The sequence below is a fragment of the Ptiloglossa arizonensis genome, chromosome 12 (genome assembly GCF_051014685.1).
Source record: "Ptiloglossa arizonensis isolate GNS036 chromosome 12, iyPtiAriz1_principal, whole genome shotgun sequence".
Taxonomy (NCBI): Eukaryota; Metazoa; Arthropoda; class Insecta; order Hymenoptera; family Colletidae; genus Ptiloglossa; species Ptiloglossa arizonensis.
The window spans coordinates 10,927,251-10,951,541 of record NC_135059.1 but is presented as its reverse complement, the minus strand read 5'-3'; the positions used below and the strand labels follow the sequence as shown (position 1 = coordinate 10,951,541).

Below are 24,291 nucleotides of genomic sequence, written 5' to 3'. Positions count from 1 at the left end.
GGCAAAGCCTCTCGGTTCTGTTTACCTCGGGAAACGCGTTCCTTAACTCGTGGCGCACCGATCGGGTCCGAAAGTTTTTCAAACTTTCGGCGGCACCCGGCTCCGTGACTGCGCGACGTTCGATGAATCATTCCGGTTCGACGACGAAAATACAACGGATCGAGTCCCGGTGGGGATACCGGCTAGAATCGATCGGAAGAATCGCGTACGGGCGAACGACGCTCAACGCGACGTTTCGACGTTAACGGCGAACGCCGTAAAATTGGCAAGACTCGTGGCAAGGGGGGTTAGGTGGTGCGGCGTGGTGTGGGGGGGTTTCAGAGGTGGTTCATTCACGTAGTTTCCAGCGAGGCGCGGAAGACGAGACGAGAGAAACCGTGCGCCGCGTAAACGCGCGTTACGCGCGACACACGATTCCGCCGCGGCGATAACAGTGAATAATAATTGCGCGTGTTACGTCAGCGCGGTGCATACGCGACCGGGAGTGCCACCCACTTGCGCGTAGATCACTCTCCTTCGCCCGTTACCGCTCACCGTCTATCCGCGGCGGGCCGCTCTCTCCCTCCCTTCCCTGTGTACCTAGCTACCTACCCGTTACGTCCCGTGCCCTCGTCCCCTTTCGACGAGCCGCATTCCGAGGAGGAGCTACGATCTCGCAACGACGAGCGCGACGGCCGAGTAACGCGCCGCGCGCGGGTCTATTGTCGGCGCGGCGGCATCGTGCTCTTCCACACGGTGTACGCTGCTCTCCTCGCCGTGCAACCGTATGCGCGCGCTCGCGCACTCGCACTCGCGCTCGCGAGCGCCTACACGCGTGTAACGGTATCGAAGTCGCGTGTAAACCGGTGAATCATGATTTCGCCGAGGCGCTTCGTCGCGTGGGAAGAAAGTGGTAGGAGCGCGGTCGAGAGGGTGAACGAGGAGGAGGAGGTGGTGGGAGGTGGGGGTAGACACCATCGAAGGGAAGCGTAGCGGGGAGTTGCACGGTGACGGCAGTGGCATTGCCATCGCGAGGACACTGATCCTTCGCGCCGGTGGATCGTCGCTTCGTTGTCGTCGACGTTGGTGACGACGAAAACGACGACCACGACGACCACGACGACAACGACGACTCGGACGGCGACGAGCCGACGACGGGGCGGAGTCGGCGATGCCGCGAAGCGGTTGCCCTTTCGAGAAACAGGTTGTACCGCGCATCGCTCCGTGGGTTAAGGAAATGCGAAATAGGCGCGACCGGGAGACCGCTACCGTCCGCGCGGTGCCATCAGACGAGCCTACGAGAACCGGACCAACGATCGCGATAACGTCTCGCGCCTCGATCCGTTGTTCCCGTTTCTATCCAGCGCTCGGGTCCGGACGGACCCGTCGCTCCAGAAACCGATCGAGATGTACGTTTCTTTTCGTTGTTCTCCGTAGGACGAATGGACATTTTTTTACGCATTAGCGAACGGTTCGAAAGTAACGAAGACGATCGTAAAATCGGGCGTCTTCGTCGACCCTGAACCGGTAGAATCGTACATAGAGAATTCGCGACAAATGTATTAGACTTTGCATCGGTGACGATACCACGTTCCGTGAGAAATAAATGCTTCGAAGGTATTTCTGACTTTCGCGAAACACGTTCTTTAACCTATATTAAGCATTTGTACCGTGCGCAACTGTGTTGGTTTTTTTTCTAGTCGTTGGAGAACGATAACGATTTTTCCGAAAACTGTGAGAAGAAAGTAAGTAGAGAAACGAGAGGAATCATTTACGTTGTTCTTATCTACGCGAATAGGAACATCGCGACGCGGGTCCGAGCAGACCCGAGCATCGCCTTACGCGTAGAGAATAAAATACCGAAGCTAAATTTCCTCTCGATTTTCACAGAATTTTTTCCCGTCGTTTTATCCTCTCGATGTACGAGAGAAACAAAATCGTTACCCGGTAACGGGCAAGTCGGAATTATTGCGACGTTACACGAAACGATGAGATTCTTTCTCGAGGATTTTTATTATTTCGTGTATCATCGCGATGATGAGTTCTCCGTTAGCGTACCACGATCGTGTTCCTCTCCTGCAACGAGAGGCTACGACGGGACAGTACCCCGCGAACATCAACGGGAAACGCGTAGCAATCGAGGATAATAATTCCTTCAACGTTACCCGAAGAAAGAAACGACAATGTATCGTACGCCGGTCGAAAGTTGGCACGCGAGACGACACGGAGCCCGTCACACGCGTTCCGTTCTCTTTTTCCGTCTCACGATGCCACGGGTCTCCGGATCGTTCCACCGATACCCAAACGCGTACAAATGCACGCTACAATTGTGTTCGGATAGGCTTACTTTGGCGTATCCATTTCAGAGTAAAATTGTCGCGAGTTCCTCTCGAAAGTGTTTCTCGTCGATGTAAACTGAATTTGAAAATATTGCTCCAAAACTCGGTGTTCACTGGCCAAGAACACTCCGTCGAGAGCAACTCGCGACAAAGATTCGTACAGTAGGTGTGTAAGAAGTTGGCCGGAGTCCTGTAAGCTAAAACGGGTACAGGGAAGGGGGATCATCCACACGCATCACTCGTGACGCGATTGCGACGCCCTTACGCGGACGAGTTGTCACTATTGGCAAGTTGGGCACGCGAGAGGTTCCACCGCGCGACGAGGAACGCGAACGGAACCAAATGCATCGAAACGAGGCGCAACGATCGCGTTCGCGAACGCATTTAACAAGGGACATCGCTCGAGTGCGAATCGTCCATTTTAACGAAACTTACGCGTAACGTATCAGATTGTTCGGAAAGTCGTGTCGTCCTTTTCGGTGAAAATGAAACGCGATTCTTTTTAGAGCGTGTAAACATTTCATCAAATTGTACATTCTTCGATAGTTTGGAAAACGAAATTACTTGAACGAACAACCATATAGTTTTCAATATTTTTCCAAGAACTACGTTGTATACAAGTTTCATTAAAATCGGTGATTTGCACTTAAGCGACGTCCCTCGTAAGATACGTTTAGCGTTTCGCTTTGTCGCGTTTCGTTTCGTTCGCGTTCCTCGTCGCGCGATGGACTACCAGATACGCGTGGCCAACTTTGTCGATAGCGACAATGTGTCTGCGTAGAGCGACGCGTAGTCTCCTTTCCCCTCTGCTGGTGTTAGTTTATGGAATCTCGGCCAATTTCTTACTCAGAGTGGGTGAGCAAATTGGAAACACTTTGAAACTGTTACTTATGAGATGTTTGTCGAGAATGTTATCGAAAACTCGCTTAATTCGTCGCAACGTTTTACGACTATTTTAAATCTTTCACGATAAAAGTATATACACATCGATATACGGTCCTGCCACCTTCTTCGTTTATAATTACCCGAACGTTTCTGCGTACTTCTGTATACTTACTTTTCTTAAATTTCTGGGTCGTCGAGACACGTGGACGTTACTTTCTCGATCGATGTTCGTTACACATGGGTGCAAACGATACGATCAAATCGGTACGATCGAATATTAAGTTTTCTTATCGTAAAAATAGTTGCACATCCAACGAGACGTTTCTTCGAAATACAAAGTACCCAAGAGCCCTTTCGATTCCATTCTCGACCGAATTTCCATCAAGCTGTACCTTGGACGTTTCGAACGGTTCGTAACAATTCGATCACCCCTGTGCTTACGGTTCTAGCGCATCGACGATCAACGTTTTCGATTTTCGAAGTGCGTTCCACCCGTATGTTTCGCGATTTCCGCGAACAGTCTCGACACCGATTCCGAGTCGCGGAACGAAAACACGGTCGCTCGCGATCGGTACCGTTGGACGCGCGCATTAACGTCTGGTTCGGTTCGTCGACACGGTGAATTCGGTTTAGACTCGTCAAGTCGATCGTTTATTTTTGACAAGGTTGATCGATAGGCGAGAGGGCGGTCGGGCGGGGGAGCATCGACCGGTCGCTTCGAACCTCGTGCCGCGCAAACAACGCCCGGTATTGTCGTTGTCGCCGATTATAATACCGGATGATGTCATCGCGGTCGCCGTTCCAAGAGCGGGTTTTACTTCGTTTTTTTCTCCTCTTCTTTCTCTCCGCAGGAAATCGAAAGTTCGCGCGTCTGGTCCACGCCGGTGCTCGAGGAACCGGCGCGGATTCGCGAGCAAAATATTTTTCAAAGAAATTCCCGATCCTCGGATCGCTCGAGCGGTGTATCCGACTCGTCGACCGTGTAACCCAATTTCTCGCCGTGAAATTTCGTCGACGGTTACTCGCGGCCACGTCGCGAAGAAACGCCGTGTTCGTTCGTCGCAATTTTATCGATCGACGAGAGAAAAAGCACCGAGAGACGGAGAGACGAACGAGTCAGTCCCCGCGCGTCGTATCGGTATGATCGATTCGCGTCGATCGCGCGAGTACGATTCCAATTAACCCGCTTCCACGCATCGGTGATCGAGAACGATCCAAGGACCCGGTGGATTCGAACGTATCGATCAAAAGACTATCGATAATTGCGATCGACGAATATCGTTTTCCTTCGTCGAACAACGAGAAAAGGGAGCGTGTAATTGCGTCGCGCGACCCGAACAAACAGGGACGACTCGTGCTACGCGAGTTTTCGCCTCGCGTGGATTTCGTACGATCCGAGCTGCCCGGATCTCGAGTAATTCTATCGGTAAAGATGTTTCAGGGTTTGATAATAAAACGGTACAACAGAAACGGTACGCGCAGATCGTTGAAAAGTGACTCCACGTGTCGATGGCGAGTTTCGATCTCACCAGAGGTCGATGACAATTCGCTAGGCGCGATGCTACGCTACCAGAACAGAGCAACAGTGTCGTCGTTCGATTCGAACCTTCGACAGGAAACTAAAATAGCATTCGCACGATTATGCGCATTTAACTGTTTATCTCGTATCCGAAGATCTCGTTTCGGACGTATCAAAGAAGACAGAAGACAACGAACAAGCATCGCGACTCATCGAAAAACGTTCGAAGCGGAATGCTCCGGATTGTTCGAGGAACGAGAAAAAATGTCTCCTCGATCCCTCGGAAACACGATCGCGTCGAGATCTCGAAGGAAAGTACGCGCTGGCGGATCGACGATCCTCGAGAAGGAACGAGCGTGCGGTTTCGCTCGCGGAGACCGATTCAACGCGAATTAGCCCCCGGGCGTAGCTCGGCTTTTGCTCGAGGAGGCGCGAGGAACGCGTAATCCAGCGTTCGAGCACGTGGCGTGTATAAAAAGACTCGTTGCCGACGATGCATTACATAATAGGTATGCCCGTTCATAAACAGCGCCGCTTAACTATGAATGAAGCAGAGGCCCGTGCCCGTTCGCCCACTTCCACGCATACCTACTACGCGCGTTCGCGTACCCGGTCTTGACCTGCCTCGAATCATGTAAATCCTAATCCGTTCGCGTTGCCGCGATCGTTAACTCTGGCCCGCTCGCGAGCGCGAGCGCGAGCGCAATTTTGAATAATTAAAATATTAACGAGTAACAACGACGCACCTGCCGCTCCCGTTCCCCTCGGTTAATTATCGATAGTCGATTCGCCGTATTATGTCGCGTTAACAATTAACGAGCGCTCGCCACTGGGAAAACAATTTATTTCCATAGGAATCTCGCGAGGAATTCATTTTCGTTTCGTAACCGCGCCTCGCGACCATTTTCCACCGACGTTCGTTTCTCGTTCACCGTCTGGCCCTTCGGTGTACGCGTACAGGTGCGTTTATATAGGTGGAGAAGGGTCTTGTACGGGTAATTCGCAAAAGAGTCGAAAAATTTCTCGATTGAACTACCCGGATGTTTTTTTTATTCTATTCTCTGTTCGTAAAAAAAGGGACGATGGCCATCGAAAAAAGATAAGCGAGTTGTTCTGGGGAATCACGGTTGGACGAGTGCGCATCGTAGTCTTCCGCTTTGGATTTCGGTCGACGGAAAGATTGATGAATTTTCCGGGTGGAAAACACGAGCGACGACGAAGATCCAGAAACAGTGGAACGGTTCGACGGAATTTACGATTCAGCGTGTACAGAGACGTCGCGAAATTTTACCGCTTCGTGGTCGGTTCTTTTCTTGCCGAGAGCGCGGGTACGCAACCTGTTCGGCTCTCGTGAGAGAGAGAGAGAAAAAAAAGGAAAAAAAAAACAATGGAGAAAAAACCGTCTAAGAGGCTCAGGTGCAGGTATCTCCGGCGTCCGGCTCGAGAGATCGAGTTGCTCGATGTCTTCTCAAATGCCTCGAGAAATTTAAAACGTCTAAGCCGTCGACTTTTCCGCCCCTGTTGCTTGATGCGCCCACCTTCCCTTTTCGCGTTTCACCTCGTTCCCCCTACGTCCTCTTAACGCCGCGCTCTTTTACTCTCCGCTCTCCTGGGAACCGACGTCGCGCGAGGCTGTTCAAGCTGCTCCGATACAAATACATTTTTTACTTTTCGGCCGGAGATCCGGGATAGTTGCGGATTCGTCGTTGAGAACGTTTCCTCCTCCGGAGAGAGACAGAGAGAGAGAGAGAGGAAAAAGGAAACAACCACGAGGAGAATGAACACCGCGAGGAAATGCGCGAAGGAATCCCGAAAATACGAAATTCTGTCGAAAAAAAAAAATATATATATCAAAGGAGAATCTCGATCGCGATGGAAGCGGTTATTTTCGTTTACTCTCGTTTACAACGCGGTCACCTAAAACGAGCGACTGTCGATAGTCGATATTTCGTCTTCCACGTAACACGGTTTACGTAACACGGTTATAGCGACGCAAGCGTCGCGCAATTTTGACGAAACTTTGCGTGTTCGAGGAACGACCATAAATAAAGGATATGTATCTTTTTAGCGGCGGTGAGTCAAGTTCGAGGGGTGGAAACTACCCTTCGAAGTTTCGGGCCGTCGATGTTACGTTCGAAGCCATTGGACGTAGGAGGCAATTTTTTTTTTTAATAAATTCCTCGTGTTTTTTTGATAGTAACGTCGGTAGGGAATTAACAAAGAATTTAGTAGGTTTTGATAGCTATATCCTGGAAATTGTTCGGGAGACGGGACAGCGAATTATTTAATCTCGAATTCGAGACTGAAAATATATAATATATATTTAAAATATGTATATACTTTCGTCTTAATTTTTGACGCGCGGAACTTATTTAAAGGAAAGTCTTTTAAACAAATTCTACGCGTAAAAGAATGATACAAATGTACAAAATCGGGTAACAGTGATTTCCAGTGATCGTTCGTTTTATATTTTTAATTGCTAATTTAAAATTAAATAGTTGGCGCGTTTCCGATATTCTCGGTGACGGCATCGATGGATCGAATGTTCGATGTAGCCGTACGCCTTAAATTCGAGTTACCCTCGTTGAATCGATTCCTAGTCTTCGATACGATGAAATATTTAAGATCGCGCGGGCTTCGATTTAGTCGTTGGTAATTTCGTTTTTCCATCTCGGTCGTGTTTTCTTTTTTTCTACAAAAATAGTCAACGTTTACTTTCAAACCCTCGAATAATATAGTCGCGGCTCTTATAGTCGATCTTACATTTATTGTACCGAGAAGGCCAAATTACAGTCTCATGATCGCGATATTGGACGATCCGTAAGCTAAATTATTCGAAAACAGTTTGTTGCGTAAAAAATAAAGTTTCGACAAAAATTACAGAGTACGAAGTGGAGCACTGTTACGGTTAGTTTTTCCTTGCTTGATTTTTTATCGAGATACAAGGTCACCCTCAATTTTTCGTTCGTAGTGTATAAAATTGGACTCTGTTATCGAATAAAGTGGAGAAAAGAAACGGAGCAAAAACACTGCAAGGATACGCGGGTCCGAGAACCAATACTTTACCGAGATATTATGCTTCGATGAGCGACGATAAATTTTCGCAAATGTAAAATTCACGTTCCTCGGATTCGACGCCTCCAAGTTACTTCTTTCGGGCCACTTGAAACGTATAATCGCGAAGATACCAGAAATTTTATTATCACGGCGTGTAATGTTACAAACAGCGGCACACTCGAACGAGTCTCGTTTGCATTTATTCCTAAACTACTCACGAATCGATCCTATGAGCAATATTTCGAGCGTCCTTTACGATAAACATTATTCAACGAATACCTCGTTTGGTATTCGGACTCGTGTACTCTTATAGCCCGTTGATCGGTTCTACGTAAATTTTCAATACCAGAGTCGATGTTACTATCAAAAACTTCGAAGTGTGCGATTGCCTATTTATTTTGAGAAAAATTCAAAGTGGAAAAATATTAATTAATTATCGTTGCGCGGCACACTTTGTGTTCTACGACTTTCGTTCGAAACATCGTTCCGTTCTATACGTAAGAAAAGTTGCAGAAAACGTGGCGTACAATGACACGATTAATTTTTCTCCACTTGTACAACACACGGTTTTCGAGTTATTTATCCAGCAGCTCTCGCTAGATTAGGACCATCCGGTGTGTTTAAAACTTTATTCGGCCAATTCGGTCCATAAACTACGAATTCGAGGAGCCGTCGTCGTATCGCGGGCTCTCTCATCCGCGGACCAATTATCCGAGAGATCTCCGGAATTCGGAAACAAAGGGCTCGAAAGTTTCCCTCGAAATTTCATTCGAGAAACTTCGGAACGGTTTAGGGGGGAGAGTGGGAGGATCCGTTACACATGCTCCTTATTTCGTCGGATCCTATCGTAAGTAGTTTACGTCCCTCTTCGCGCGGGACGAGACACAGCTTTTCGTCGAGTCCCCTCTCGAGGAGCCAAAGGTGGTACCCTTCGATCGGGCCGAAAAAAATCATTTCCATTACCTAGGACCCGAGCACCGGCAAAGATGAAACTAATTACGGCGGTGATTACAGAGATGTAAATGTCATCGACGCTCGTTTTACTCGCTTTTCGTACGCGTAACGCGTTATCTTTCCCGGTAATTAATTATGTTCGCGCTTCGAATATTTCACTTTTTACTCGTCTCGTTTCATCGACGGGACAGAGGAGTTTTAATTACAGAGAAATATGAAACGAAAAGGTGAACGAAAAATTTTCGATCGTTCAAGGACCGTATCGACTACTAATAATATTTCAACGCGACGAACTTTCAGGGGGTGAATTACCACGGGTGTTATCGAGCGCGACCTTACATTTTGCAACTTTCTCGCTAGAATTATCCAGCGACAATTTCCTCTTCGAATAATTAATACGAAGTAACATCGTTGAATCGGTCGCGTTCGATTTTTATTTCCGTGCCCCGTATTAAATATTACAAAGCCTCGGTCTTGGTACGAATTGCTAATCGTTTATTTATTTTATTTATTCTCACTTAGCGGTCTACGTTAGTTACCAAAATCGGAATATAGTAGAGACCAATGAACATTCATTTTTCAGTATTTCAGAGACGTTCGTTTGTTAAAGTTATTCGCAAACACGGTAGTTCAAAGGACGTGCAAAACGTCGAGGACTATTGGCGGAGGTCTAGTGGAATCCCCGTGGGTCGATTAGGTGCGTTAAAATTTACCAATTTGGTAGCGTCGGGATTATTTACCGGCCGGTCAATTATTTTCCAGAGGAAGAAAAGATCGTTTATCGATCTTCAATCCGGGCAGAATCGACGTATCGAAACGTATCGGTGAATAGTTTACTCGAATTTTGACCGTGTCGGAACGAATGCAACGATGACGTCAGGCGTGTCACGTGTCAATGGTTGACGTTAGTTTTAAGGACTGTCGTTGTATCGGTAGGGTCGTCCGTTGCGCGGTCAAAGGTTTGTCCATTCTGCGTTTCATTTTTCCAATTCCAAGCCAAAAGTCGTAAAGGGCGCGCGATGTCATCGTCGTGCGTACCGAGTTGCATCACTGTACATTTATTTGTACCTTGACTTCACATTCTTGCGTTTACGATTTACTCTACCGCGCATCGTAAACTTTACGTTACAATCTATCGATTGAACTTATTCGTGAACTTTATATTACAATCTGAATTCATTAGGTTGTTCCTCGAGTGATTTCCAAATGGAGAATATATAATTTAATCAAATGTTTGCACGCTCTAAAAGAATCGTGTTTCGTTTCCACGAAAAAAAAAGAAATGACTTTTCCAAACCCGATACAACAGACCGCCTTTCGAACAGTCTAGCCACCTCGTGCGATCGACGTCTTGTCGACGATCGATCTATCCTCGAAAAGTTTCCGTTCTTGCGCGTTGTAAAAATGCTCGAGGAGAATTCGTCGGTCGAACGGAGGGGAAATTGAGCGAGTAATGTTCGCGTTCTCGAAACAATCGGAGCCAGAGTTTCCTTGGCGAGGAAAGAATAAGGGTCCCCGAGGTTTTTCATCCTCGAGGGGACAACGGTGGTCCACTCGATCGAGCCCCGAGCCCCGAGCCGCTCGCAGCTGACTCGGAACCGTCCAACCTCGGACGAGCCACGGCCCGGTAGGATTGACAGCTGCAAAGAGTCGTCTTCCACCGCGTCATCGTGATCGTCATCGTGATCGTCGTCCTTACGGACGGCACCACGATGATTGGCCGAAAGCGCATTTGTTTCGTGACGCAGCAGGGGCGAGAGAGCGTAAGACTCGTTCGTTCCGCGAGCGTGTTCGTGCCGGAGCATCCGGGGGCGGCGATATATGCACCGTTCTTTCTCTCTTTCTCTCTCGTACATAAATTTGTCCTCTCCGTGTGTCTTTGATCGTGTCTCGCGACACGCGGTGATAAATAGCTTCGGGGCTATTTATAAAAAAAAGGCATCGATTCGAAATCCAAGGTCGGAAGAAGGATCGGCGGTTCGCGGGCTCTGTTCTACGCGACGAGTTACGAGTTTTCGGGACGTGGTCGCGAAGCAGAAGTCTGTTGGAAACGCGCGAGGAGTGTTCGCGTTGCACGCGCGCGTGCAGTGGATGCCCGGTGCATCGTGGAAGGTTGCTTCGTCACTGGCCTTTGGGGCTTCGCCGTGGTAACGTCGCTCGCGACGAAGAAACGCCCCGGAGAGAATCGGAGGAAGGGAGAAACACGGTGTACCTGAAGCAAAGTATCTGTGGCGGCGAGGATAATAAATAATAAAGGTATAGGTACGGGAGATTGATGGCTGCACCATGACTGACGTTCCATCGATCATCTCTTCGCCCTTCTCACGAAGGATCGACCGACCGACCGACCGACCGACCGGCTACGTCTGGATATCTCTCGGCTTCGTTTTCTCTTCGTTCGTTCGTTCGTTCGTTCGTTTTCTTTCCCTTTCTCTATTTCTCGGTCTCTCTCTCTCCCTCGTAGGTTCTTGCTCGCTATTATCGTACCGATCCTTATTAGCCCGGTGCCTTTCGCGTTCCCCGATTCATCCAGGAAGGACTACCTACCGCGGCCGATGCTTTCCGCCCCGCGCGGTCCCACGATGACTCCGCTGTTTCCGAATCCTCTTCTCCCGCGCGGCGTCCGCCTATTAAAAACGCCGGCCATTCTTCGGGGGCGGCGATCTTGCGGGTTCGAATTCTCCGAGACGGAGCTCGAGGTTTCGTCGTTCCTTTGATGCTTTTCCGCTGGTTACTTCGTCCCTGGACTCTACCTGCCGCGAGCCCTACGGCCCGATGACGCGACCTTGCGCCGGAAACTCCTACGCGCGGAGGACCTCCCGTGCCGGAAATTCGACCGCGTGGTAGATAGACCTCGAACGGAACATTTTCACACCCGGAACGTTCCACGTTGGAAATTCGAGCGCGTGGAAAACCTCGCGCGAATACTCCGGAGCGTGCAAACTTTCCCACTGGAAATTCGGTCGCGTGGAGGAGCTCGTGTCGGAAGTTCGGGCATGTAGAAGACCTTTCGTCGAAAACCGAGGGCCGTGGGAGACTTCGCGTTGGAAATTCCCGCGCGTAGGGAACCTCGCGTTCAAAATTCGACCGCGTAGAATACCTCGCGCTGAAAAATTTCTACACGCGGGAGTATCTTACCTTGGAAATTTCAGCGCGCGAGGGTACAAAAACTTGGAAAGTTTCGCGCCGAGATATCGAACGAGTGGAAGACTCGGGAGTGGAAATTCGGTCGCGCGCGGGACCTCGTGTGAAAATTTCGAACGCGTGGAAGACCTTGCGCCGAAAAATAGGGTGCGTGGAAGACCTTGCGCGAGAACTCGGCCGCGTGGAACAGCTCGGGCCGAAAATTCAAGAGCGTAAAAGACCTCGAGTCGAAACACGGACGCGTACAGACTTTCGCGGTGATAATTCGAACGCGTAGGAGATCTCGCGTGGAAACTCGGCCGCGTCAAAGACTTTTTTTCCCCGGAAACCCGGAGGCGTGGAGAACCTCGCGTTGAAAATTGGAACGCGTGAAAAATTCCGTGCCGAAAACGAGGACGCGTGGGATACCTCGCGCGAGAACTCGATCGCGTCAAAAATTCCGGAACGTAGATACGAAAAAAAAAGAAAAAGCGAAAAAAAAAGAGTTTTTCCGGCGGAAGTTCGAGGGCGTGGATGAGCTCGCGAGTCGCGCGTCCACGCGATGGCGGAAAAGTAGTCGAACGTCGTGTCGTTTCGGGAGGGTTCGACGGTCCTGAAGGAGACCGGTGATCGTAACGGAGGCGAAAGAGAGGGGAAGTGCACGGAGAAGGCTGCCATCCGCCGACTAATCCGTCCCCTTCGGCGTATGGTGAGTGGCCGGGACGTATCAATCGGAAGGCTGGTATAAGTTTCCGCCGCTGTGGTCCGCCGGTACCGAGGTTAGCTGTCGTGGTCAGTTTCGAATTGCGGCGATGTCAGTGACAGCTGTGCTCGAGGGCCGCGTATTGAACTCGCGTCCAGTCACGCTCCTTTATACCTACTTACCTTGCCCCCTTCTACCGCGCCACTTTCTCCCTCTCCGTCGCTCCAGCTCCGTTCCGTTCTCTCGTCTCCCTTTTCTACTTCGACCGCTTCTTCGCCACGGCTCCTGCCAGCACCGAGTTTCTTCGACTCGCCCGATCTCGTCCGAAGGAAAGCTTCGCCGCGATCCGCACTCGATCGCTCCAACGATCGTAATGGAACGAACGCGAACGCGAGCGCGAGCACGAGCACGAGCGCGCGACCATCGAGGCCAACCGGTGGTAACGAGGCGCAGGGTAGCGCGTCCCTGCCCATCCGCGACGATTAGCTTCCATCCGACGTTTCTTCTTTTCGATTTCCTCGAAAACTCCTCCCGCGACCGGGCCTTATCCGGGCCTCGTTAAACTCGCGCTGCTTCTACACTCGCGCTGCTTCTACACTCGCGCTGCTTCTGTACTCGCGTTTCGCGTCGATCCTGCAAGAAAACTTTCTCAAAAATACCAATCGAATAATTTCGAAATTGTACGCGTAAAATACACAGAATTGCAGCGATGGAAGACAACAGTCTCGACCATTTACCGGTTCACCGTCGCAAGGAACAACGAAAGTATAAATTACTCGTCACACGCGTGTACACTTTCCACCTCTCGATCGCTCGACTACCCCCTTACCAGACACATACTCTGTTGCCAACATAAATTTATAATCGAATCGATACCTAACCTTATAATCATTCGTGCTTCCTCGCTAAAAATACAAACATTCGTATCCACTCTCATGAAACATTCAATACAGCTACACGCAACGAACGCGAAAAGCTGCTTTCTCGAATATCTCGAAACGTGGTATTCGGACTTGTACCGTTTCTCGATTCGATTCAATTTGCCCCAAAGATGTTCGATACTCGCGAAGAAGAGAGAGAGAGCGACTCTTCAAAAAATTTACACACGCTCTATCAAAACTACTCGCTTATACCGAACTCTAACTTTATCCCGTATATTCCAAACCCTCTGCTAACTCGAACTCGAAACACTGTCTTCTTTCTCTCTCCGTCGAAGAATCGTTGGACCTCTTGTCGTTGAAATCTCCGTACACGATCGTCGTTCGACCGAGGACCATAGACGTAACGATTTATTCTACGACGAGTGGTACGTCGAGTCGCAATCACAGTCGACATTCAACGCGATCGCGTTCCGCGACTCTACGCGCGTTACAATTATCGGTTCTGCGACGATGGTTGCACGTAACGACGATAATCGAGCAAATTCTTGCACGAAGAACGCTCGCTTCCGTAAGATTCATCCCAGCTCGAAATTCACTCGCCATCGACATCCGCCGAAAGAGTCCTCGATCGCTCCCGGCCATACTGTTCGCAACGCACGTTAAAGGACCAATTTACCGTCACCTATCCAATTACCGTCGCCGTGAGCCCTTTTACTTCCAATAGTCGAATAAACTTTACAAAATTACGCGAAAAAGAAATCCAACGTAACCGCGTTACTTCAAATACCGAATAAATTGTACAAAATTACACGCGAAATACGTTGGAAGGAGCAACGCTTAATTTTCATAGCCAATAATTTCGTATGAAATGATAGAAAATTCGAAGTCGATCGGAGGAGCTAAGAGTACGATTTTCTTGCGGGTGAATGAAACAAGAAGGGGATAAAGTAGCTGTAATTGTAACTTTTAAATTGTCAACGTAATATAATTCCGTCGATAAATAAACGAACTCTGTTCTCTCGCTTTGGTAGAAAAAGACACGAAACGATCGGTGGATTTTTTCGAACTTTATCTTATTTTATCCGTACGTTGAAAGAGTAGGTTTCGATGTTTTTCGAACAACGAATAATTCGCTCTTTTCGATTCGTCGAATCGTTCGTCGAACGCGTAACTGTACACACGCGTTTATAATCGTCGAGAGCCTAGTTGGCGAGAGTGGCGACTGTTCGCGCAAACATGGACGTCGAAGTGGCCGATAATTGCGGCCACAAATTACTGCAGCTGCAATTTATAATTACGGGTGGGGTGGACTCGGAAAAAAGAAGAGTATCGAAATAAGACGGTAGTCCGCTCGACCGAAGCGGACAATGGTAACCGGCGTTTCGTTGCTCGGTAAGGAAACCGCGACGATTTCAAAAATGGCGCCGTTACCCCCGAACGTAGTCTCGTACGCTTTCTTCTTCGTTTGTCTGTTTATACAAGGTGTCTATCTCGACGAAATATCTCACCACGGTATTTTCCTTACGAATGTTGTTCGCTACAGAGGGGAATGGAAAGACCAGATTTCTATTCTCCGATACAAATAAATGTAATTAAATTTCCAATATTCCCGCAAGATTCGAATCGTAAAAATGGTTTCTTCGTCGAGAAAAATAAAAAATGGAACACTCGCGAGGCGCGAACTTGCGACTTTCTCCGTTCTCCGTTCTCCGTGTTTGGTTCTCCATCGTTCAGCGGTTCGTTCACCGTACGAGAAACGCGAAAGGATAGTCGTCCCGTTGGTTGCATCCTCACCGGTACGACGAACGTTGTTTCTTCGTCGAGGGAATAATATCGAAGAACGCGGTACCGCGAACGAAAGAACGTCGGGGGTACGGAATCGAGAGGGAATCCTTCGACGACCGGTCGTTGGCTCGTCTTCTTTAATTAAAGCTTTCGACTCGCCCCTTGCCTCGTGCCCCTCGAGAAGATTCCGCCGACGGTGGAGTATTCGAGCGCGTTCCGTGAGAGGCAAGGAAAATCCGAGCGTATCCGGGCAGGCCCTCTTCGAACCGGCGCGCCGTTCTCCGCGAAAAGAGAATAAGCCAGAAGGAAACGTCGGGCACAAAGGGAAGGAAGTAACGGGCGGAGGAGCGCGAGGTGCATGTCGGAGGGCTGTTTAACTTCCCAATTACTAGAAACACCGGGCCATCGAGGCGAGTATTAAACGGGTTTCTCCGGCGCAGCGGCAGGGGGATCGACGAAGAAGAGGGGGGTTTAGTAGCCGTATTCCCGGCATCCCCTCGCGAGTACTAACCCCGAGCTACGACGAAGGAGGGGGGGGGGGCGGCGGTGAACGGTGGCTCGGGTAGCCGAGGATCTCGCGAGGACGTTAGCTTCGCGTTCGCTAGGTTCTGTTCCCCGTCCATAGACACCGAACTCGTTGTAACGGTGCCCGGGTAGAGCAGGCGCGATATTGCGCCAGACTCGACGATGCTCCGGAGAACGAGACCGGTGGTCGTTACGACGTACAAAAGTGGTGGGGAGTTCTCGAGCCGTCGGGACGTTCCGGGACGATCCGGGACGTTCCGGGACGTTCCGGGACGGCCGCCCAGGGACGTTTCGACGCAACGAGCGCGCCTTATCTTCGCTATACTTTCCACGATGAGACCCCCCGCCGCTCGCCGAAACGGAGAGAAAGAGAAAGAGAGAAAGAGAGAAAGAGAGTCGGTTACACGGCCATCTTCCGCGCCGTTGGTTCTCTCGGTCCACGAAGCTCTCGTACGCCACTTTCCGCGCAGGAAGCTTCCTCGCTCGTACGAATACAGATTTTCTCGTACGCGAGACGGATCCTCGGTCTTCTCGATCGCGACTCGTCTACTTTCGTGCTTCGTTTACGTATCCTTTTCCCCGCCGATGGAGAAAGGTTGACGAGGGAACGTCGATCGTTTGCCCGTATTTTCGCGAACTCGCGACATCCCCATCGAGGAAGGAGGAACGGCGCGTCGCGGTGCTCCCGCGAACGACGAACAGAAATTACGAGGACCGTTACCGAACGCTACGATGCGAGCGTGTCGTCCGCCACGGGAGCAGGGACGACGCGGAACGCGGCAAAAAGTCGAGATCCGGGACGAGGGGCCCAGGCGGTGCGGTGCGGTGCGGTGCGGGGCGGATCGGGGTGGACTCGACGATTTATAATCGGTGACGAACGAGCGCGATCGCAGGGAGCCCTCGTCTCTACGGCGTTTTATAAATGTCGCGGAGCAATAAAGACGCTCGATGGATTAGCCGTGAGCCTGGCATTCCGAGGCAGCGGATTCTATTCTGGTGATTTGAAACCGGGCACGCGCGTCCAATGAATCAATCGAAGCCACGGCTCTTTCGCCCCGTGTCGCCCGGAGCTTTGATCTCCCCGAGACGTTTAACGTCTCGCGAAGGACAGACGCGTCGAATTCGTCGCGTTTCCAAACGTTTCTCTCCGCTACCGCGTACGATACCGTAGCGCTGGAATAATAATTCGATCGTCGAGATATACCGCACCGGGTCGACGACGAGGAGGAGGGACGAGAAAAAAGAGGAAAACCGTACCCGGGGAATCGTCGACGCGCGTGAATTCGTTTCTCTTTTCCTGTTCCTTTTTTTTCTCTTTTTCTTTCGTTCTTTCTTTCTTTTTTTCCCTCCTTTCTTTCCGTCCACGATCGAAAAATTCGACCGCAACCCGCCGATACCGGGTCCGTCGAACGCCCCGAGTCCTCCCGGTCGGCTTCGGTTTTACGATACCACCCTGGCCGTAGCCGACACCGTCCCCTCCCCCTGGAGTCCCTCGGTGAACCTCGATCGTTCTTTTTCTTCGGGAACGGCGTGACACGAACACGCCGTATCCCCGTTGTTCCAAGAATTCACGTACGCGTCATAAATAGTGCCCTGCTCGCACTTCGCTCGCCGTTCCACCCCCCGCCTCCCCCCCTGGCCCCGCAACGCCGCCCCTCCGATTTCTCGCACGATCCGACGTTTTCCAATATTCCAAACTGCACCGATTCCATCTGGGGTCCCTGCGAAGCTTCTTCAACGTCTCTCTTTTTCTCTCTCCCTCTTTCTCGCCTGCCCGAGAACGAACCAGCCGCCTCTTCGAACGCTCTTTCCACGTTACTCGCCTTCCCTGCACCTCCACGCCGCCCCCAACCCCGTACACTATCGATCCACGAGTACCCACGCGCGCGAGCTTTTCAAGTTCGACTCGGCCCGACGTCCGAGCGAATCGACCATCGATCCGGACACCGTGGACGACGGACGCTGAATTTTTTGCCAGATTTCTCCATAAACGGCGAAAAATATTCCTCGGTTCCGTGGGGGACAGGGGAGGGAAGGGAGCGCTGCGTTTGCGAGACACTCCAGAACGAAACCGTTCCTTTAACCCTTTCGACCACTTATTTTTCTTCGACCCGCCAACGTCTCGAGTGATTTAAGAAATGGATACAAAAAGGGGGTAACGAGTATATTTTTCGTTCGTACTTCAAATTGCTTCGCGTAATGTCGCGGTTGGCTCGACGTTGGTGTAAGAAATGTAACGTCGAGTCACACTCGACGCGAGAACTGTAAGTCACCCACCCCTTGGTGTACTTTGACGAGTCTGCCTCGTGATAACGATTTTGGGCAACACATGGACATCACGAGCGAACTCTCGGAGTACGAAGTCACTATCGCAATAGGAAGACACGGATCGTTTCTAATTACTGATTCGTTCTCGTAAGGTACAACAAAAGTATAAACTCTACCTCTAGCTTTCGATCACCCCTGTACCGCTCTCTCAATCTCGCGTATCCCGTACTCCATTCCCGACTTGAATCGCCAACACGATCGACGTCTAAACTCGTAATCCGCTCGTCCTTCCGTGCAAACGTTTATACCCTCGTTCGCGATACACTGTATTAAAAACAAGCTCGCGAAGATCGGGCCATACCTACTAAAAATAGCCAAGTAATTCGCATTTCATCGAGTCAAATGGTGTACGGTAAGGGTTCAAGTAGGGCGACAACCGACCGACTACTGCAGGTGCGGTTTTATAATCGCGCGCGACTCGAGCCTCGAATTTCACCGCGATGCGTTTTTTCCTTCCTTTCGCGTGGTAAATTTCGGGAAAATTTGCTCCCGAAAACTCGCCGGATCGTGTCTCGTTCGATCGTGGGTGCGAAAAATTGCAAGAGGAACTTTTTTTTCACGTACCGCTCGAGTATTTTCGATGGTTCGAGATAACACCCCGAAAATGTTCGCGAGAATTACGAGATTCGAGAAACACGTAGTGCACGCCGAGAGTGTTTTTTTCTTTTCGAAGACGAAGACACGGAGATCGATTTTCAAACGGAACGTTCGATCGCTCGCGCTCGATTCACTTCGAGCTTTGCACTCGTCTTTGTTCGTTCCGTTACTTGTCCGTTTGTTTACGAATCGAGCATAACTTTTAACGCGTTTTACGGTAAGAATAACCAAGACGCGGAAAATCGAACGGTCTTGAATACGATCAGTTTCGGAACGATTGTACTTGAATTATTCTTATACTTGGGATTTGTTGTTTCGTCGAAACGGAGCATAAAAAATAAACTCGATCTCCGAATCTCTTCAACGTCTTCGCTATCGAGAAAGACTATTCTTACCGTATTACGTATCTCTTTATTATCGTTATTAGTTTATCAACGAGTTCGATTCCCGTTCGCGTACGATTTACGACGGAACAAAGTGCGTTACGGATACACGAAGGAAACGAGCTAAGAATATATCGCGAAATAAAGTAAAATAAAGTAAAAGAAACTAATTCGATCTTGGAATCTCGCGACGTTTGTCGTTTTCGCGTATCAGTTCGAAATAACGAAGACGAGGGTGCACGATTCTATCCCTTTGATTAATTTTCTTTCGGGGAAAAATCTCGACGCAAAAAATACCGTAAGAATAATTTTACGACGAATTACACCTCGTCCCTCTCTATATTTTAATGTAAACGCTTTTGCGTTTCTACATCGGTAGACTGCGACGCGAAAGAATCCCCGCGAAGAGAACGTTCTAGTAGAATCGAACTCGAAAAAAATTCGTAAAAAATTCGAAAGAAATGCGCGCGTGGATCGTCGGTGAACGAACACGATCGCGGGATCTTATTTTCCGTGGAATGATCGAACAAGCGCGTAAAGGGGGGAAGGAAAAATGTTTGCCGCGGCAGAATTCGAAACCACGGGACGAACGATTAGGAATTTGCGAGCGTGGCCGGCCGGGATAACATCTGATTTAAGAGACCAATCGAGTCGAATATTTTTATCACACCGGCGGACGATTACGATCTTTATTGTTGGCAATCTCGTAAAGTATCGACGATCTACACTTACCATCGAATATGGATCGTACGTATATACGTATATATATATATCGTTTCTCTATCCGCGCGCAAAGTTTCGATAACCCTACGTTACCAGGACCGTTTCGCGACACGAGCGCTCGCAGGTGCGCCACTAACGGATCTTTCGCTCGTAACTCGCTTGTAAACAAGAGCTCGATGTTTAACCAAAGCTAAACGTTATTCCACAGCCGAGATAATGCGATGTAAAATATATACGCGACACGCGTAACAGCCGCGGCGATAAATTAATCGTAGTCCGAGACAGTTCTCGCGCCCATTTTGCGCGTCATAATCGTCCGTTCGGTGTCCTTTTGAAATCACGTTCCGACGTCTTGGTCGGTGATACGACATGCGCGCCTGTACCAGCTAATAAGTCGACTAAACGGGCAGATATTTCGAAATCGTTGCAACCAGCCCGAAGAAGACGGGACGGATCGGTGATTGCCAAATTGCGTCCGCGGGAACGAAAACAGCGACGGGATGGTCCCGTGCAGGGTCGTAGACCCGGAATAGAAGAGAATCGAGCGCGAAATATCGGCCTGTGGTCCCGTTTCGTTCCTCGTTACGCGCAACTTTGTCAACGGAGCGGATTTCCACGTTTAAAAACCCCCTCGAGCAATATCAAAACGTCCATCGATATTTCTATGAATCGTTGCGAGAAACTTGGAAAGATTCGACGATTCGTCGGTGTGTATTTATTTTGTAACGTTATCAACGAGTGGAACGTTACGTAAATGTCGACGGGAATCGCGGTTCGTCGCTCGTAAGCGCTTCAAAGAAACCTTGGAAGTTCGGAGACGTGTTAATTTCGGTGTCGTTTCGTTCGATTGTGTATTATCTCTTTCGATCGTTCGGACAAAGCGACAAGACTGAAATATTTGCGGAAAAATCCAACGCGTCGTTGTTACTTCTTACCGTTATCGTTAGCGTTTCTCGACGCGTGGATTCCAACGAGAGGATCTATTATTTAAATCGTTCGATTTATCGAAATCGAAGTAATATCAGGGACGCGCGAAACCGCTGCTCCGAATCGGTCGATTCGTCGTTCGAAAAATTACTCGACTCTACTTCGTAGATGGTATTTTATTCTGCGTTAAAAAACTTACTCCAAATTACAAAAATTGCTCGATTCTCGGTTGCGAGAGTCGCTCGATCTCACTGTTTCGCGATTTCGCGTTACGAGAGTCGCTAACGATTCCGTTACGCGACGATTGTTCGAGGTAGTTCGTTAATCGATACTTGGAGGTTCGATCTTCGAGGTTCTCGCGATCGTCTTGATATCGTCCGCGTTCGTTTCGGAATTAGTCCGAAATGTCCGGTATTTGATAGCGGTAAGGCCATCTCGGCGTATGGAATTGGCGCGAAACACGTTTCACGAGCATGCGCGCGAGTTCCTCGTTGGTCGTTCCTCGTCCTCGGCGTGGGTTTGTTGCGCGTCGACCTTTACCCAACGGATCCCTCCGAGTCGTAGCTATCCCCCTTAACTTCGCTCGGTTCCCTCGACCTCCCTCCGAAACCACCGCCGCGCAGCCACCCCCGTCGCCAACCCTGACCTGATTTATGGGATTCTCCAAGTGTCTACCCTGCCGACGCGCGTTTTCGAGCCTCCCTTTCCCCGGTCCCTCCTCGACCCTCGTAACCCCCTCTCCGTGTCTCCTCTCTCCCGCTCGCTTTCTCCACGGTCTGGTCCGCTCGAGCGTAGACAGCTGGCCGGCGTTTTACGAACCAGCGCGCGTGTTCGCTTTTCGGCGTTCCGACAACCCCCGTGTTGCCTTTTCGCGGCTTTCCAGCTTCGCGCAGCGGGGTTAGAGGGCCGCGGAATTCGAATCGGTCGAGGACGTCGCGCGTGAAACTCTCTCTCTTTCTCCGTCTCTCTCTCCCTTTCGTGCGCGCGGAGCGTTCGCTCCGTGTCGCGACGAAACGACGACCGAAGAGAGAGAGCCCAACATCGAGTAAATCTTGAACGTTGAAAGACGTCGAGAAAGCGAAGGCCGAGCGATTCGCGCCGTTTGCCATTCCTCTGACCGCGCGGCAAACGTTACTCTTCGCACCCCTGTCGCCCGCTTCTCTCTTCTCTCCTCCCTCTTCGTTTCCCCGGTAGATACGGCCGAGTAATATACGAGCCCTGCATCTGTTCCCCGAGTGACGCAACGTCCCGCCATAGATCACACCCAGGCTTTTAGAGAGTGAAGGCTGTTAAGGAGAGCGCGGCAAAGAGAGAAAAAGAAGGAGAGAGTGAGAGAGAGAGAGAGAGAAAGCTCGGGCGAGGCAAAGGGAACAAAGAACGAGCGGAACGAGGACGGTTGGACAAAAATTCTTCGATGGGAGAAACAGCGACGGGACGATAAAAGGCGAAGGAAACGAAGACCGAGGGACGCGCGAACCTAGCCCGAAAGCGAGACGGAGAGGTTGACAGAGTGACGTACCGTTACCGTTAAACTCGGCTGCAACGTAAAGAACACGAGCGGGAGTGCGGCCCGCGTCTCTGGTGTGTCGTGAAACGACGCCGCGCCAGGGAAAACGTAAGAGCGGTTCACCACCACCACCACCGCCACCATACTCGACGCTGGATGCTATCTCGCGAGCGCGAGCGCCGAAGCGTCGAGACGATTGCAAGATCGTGCGACCGGTGGTCGAACGGTCTGCTCGTTAATCGTTCAAACGAACGTACGCGCCTTGAAAATCCACGACCGATTCCCGCTTTCCACGGAATCTGGGTTAAGGAGATTTTCTCGAGACCCACGGTTCAAAGGGAGAGAGACGCGCGAAGGCTGGGGGAAAACGAAAGGAAAGGGCGTCGCGACACCCCGCGTCGCGTCGCGTCGCGTCGCCTCGGTGCTGCGATACAGCTCGAGACTCGTCGAGCCGCGCCGCGCCGCGCGACGCAGAAACCATTCAACCGAGATATACGAGCGAGAGTTTGTTTGCGCTTATGGGCTGCGTCTGGAAGGTGGGTACGGGAGGGAGGAAAGGGAAAGAGAGGGGTTACCGCTTTATCGGAGCACCCTTATGCCTATTATGCCTCCTCGCCCCCGTTCGTTCCCTTTCGTTCCCGTTCGTCCCCCCCTGACGCGGTGGTAGCGCTTTAACGCTTGCGTCGTCCCCCTTTCGTCGTTCGGTTTGACCCGCGTCCCCCCTTTCCTCGCGTCCCCCGTCACTAGCGGAGTCCGACGCCGACCGACGCCCACCGACGCCCACCGACGCCGACCAAGGCCCAACGACGCCGGGTGACGCGGCGCGCGAATTAAAACGCCTCATAAATATCTAAAACAAAGGCGGCCGCTTTCGAGGGCGTACGCTGGAAAGATATACGACCGGTTAGGACGGCTGTTAACGGGCGGATAAGAGAGGAGTCGAGGGGTGGTGGTGGAAAAATTGGTCGTGGGCGCGCGATCCCGGCCACCCTTTGGAAAAACGCTTTCAAGGGGGTGGAATATCTTTTTGCGGCACGGAGGATTTCATCGCGGGGCGCCGAACGAACGACGTTCGAAGCGCGGCCATTTTTACGACGAACCGTCGGAGAAACCACGAAATTCGTACACAACGACGAATATCTTTGCATCGATCCGTACCGCGCCCGGTTTCCACGAATTATTGCCTAATTTGTTTCGTTACCGTTTTTCGACCTGGAAAATTTCTTTCGCCTTCTCTCTCGGTAGCGAACCGGTACGCTTTTTTATCCAACGTGGCTAAATGGCCGGCTGGATCGTTTTCGGTGGATTTTCGACGCGTATTTTCCTTTCGATGAAACTTTTTACGAGAGTACTTTACGCTCAAGATTAGAACGGTGAATTAAATATTGCCGCGGCACCTGGTGATCACGGTTGTTCTTCCAGGGACGGTTCCAAACGATTTCTACGTTCTTTCCTATCGCGTTTCGGCCTCGTGGACGCATTTACCGCGACTACTCGTCGCGAGTCGATTAAACGATTCGATTCGAGAAGCGGAATATTCCACGCGCGGCTTCTGGACCGTGTGTATCATCGAACGCGTGGAACAATCCGCAGGTGCAGAGTTACGTACGCGTATCCGCCATTTGGAAAATTTGATAACGCTAACGATACGGGTCCAGCACCGATGTAGATAATTCGAAGGATATTTAATTACCCTCTCGAACGAGTTTCGAGAAGAGCGTCGTTTACGGATCGTACAGGTTGACTCGAAAATACGGGGCCGTATTTCAGGGGTTAATTTGCGCGTTAAGACGAGCAAAAAATATTCCACCAACGTATCTTCTATATATGTATCTTGATTTTCGAGTCACGGACGATCGAAGAAAATGTTCGAAACGTCCGCCTCGTTCTTCGATATTTTTATTTCAAGATCGTTTAAAATCTATCGTGTATTTAACGGACGTCGACAATGCACCGTACGGAGCTGAGAAGTTTACCTATTCGATTATCGATGAATAAAAATTGCCAACACATCGCTACGTGCTCCTCGATTCAGGAGTCATCTTTCCAGTTACCAACTGTAGACTCAATCTGCGA

At 50.3% G+C, this 24,291-nt stretch overlaps 1 protein-coding gene across 4 annotated transcripts in view; it reads left to right on the top strand.

The window, feature by feature from the left end:
- Nucleotides 1–24,291, top strand: part of Tio (zinc finger domain-containing protein tiptop) — a 173,193-nt gene that overhangs the window by 79,965 nt on the left and 68,937 nt on the right. The gene's annotated exons all lie outside the window — the stretch shown is intronic.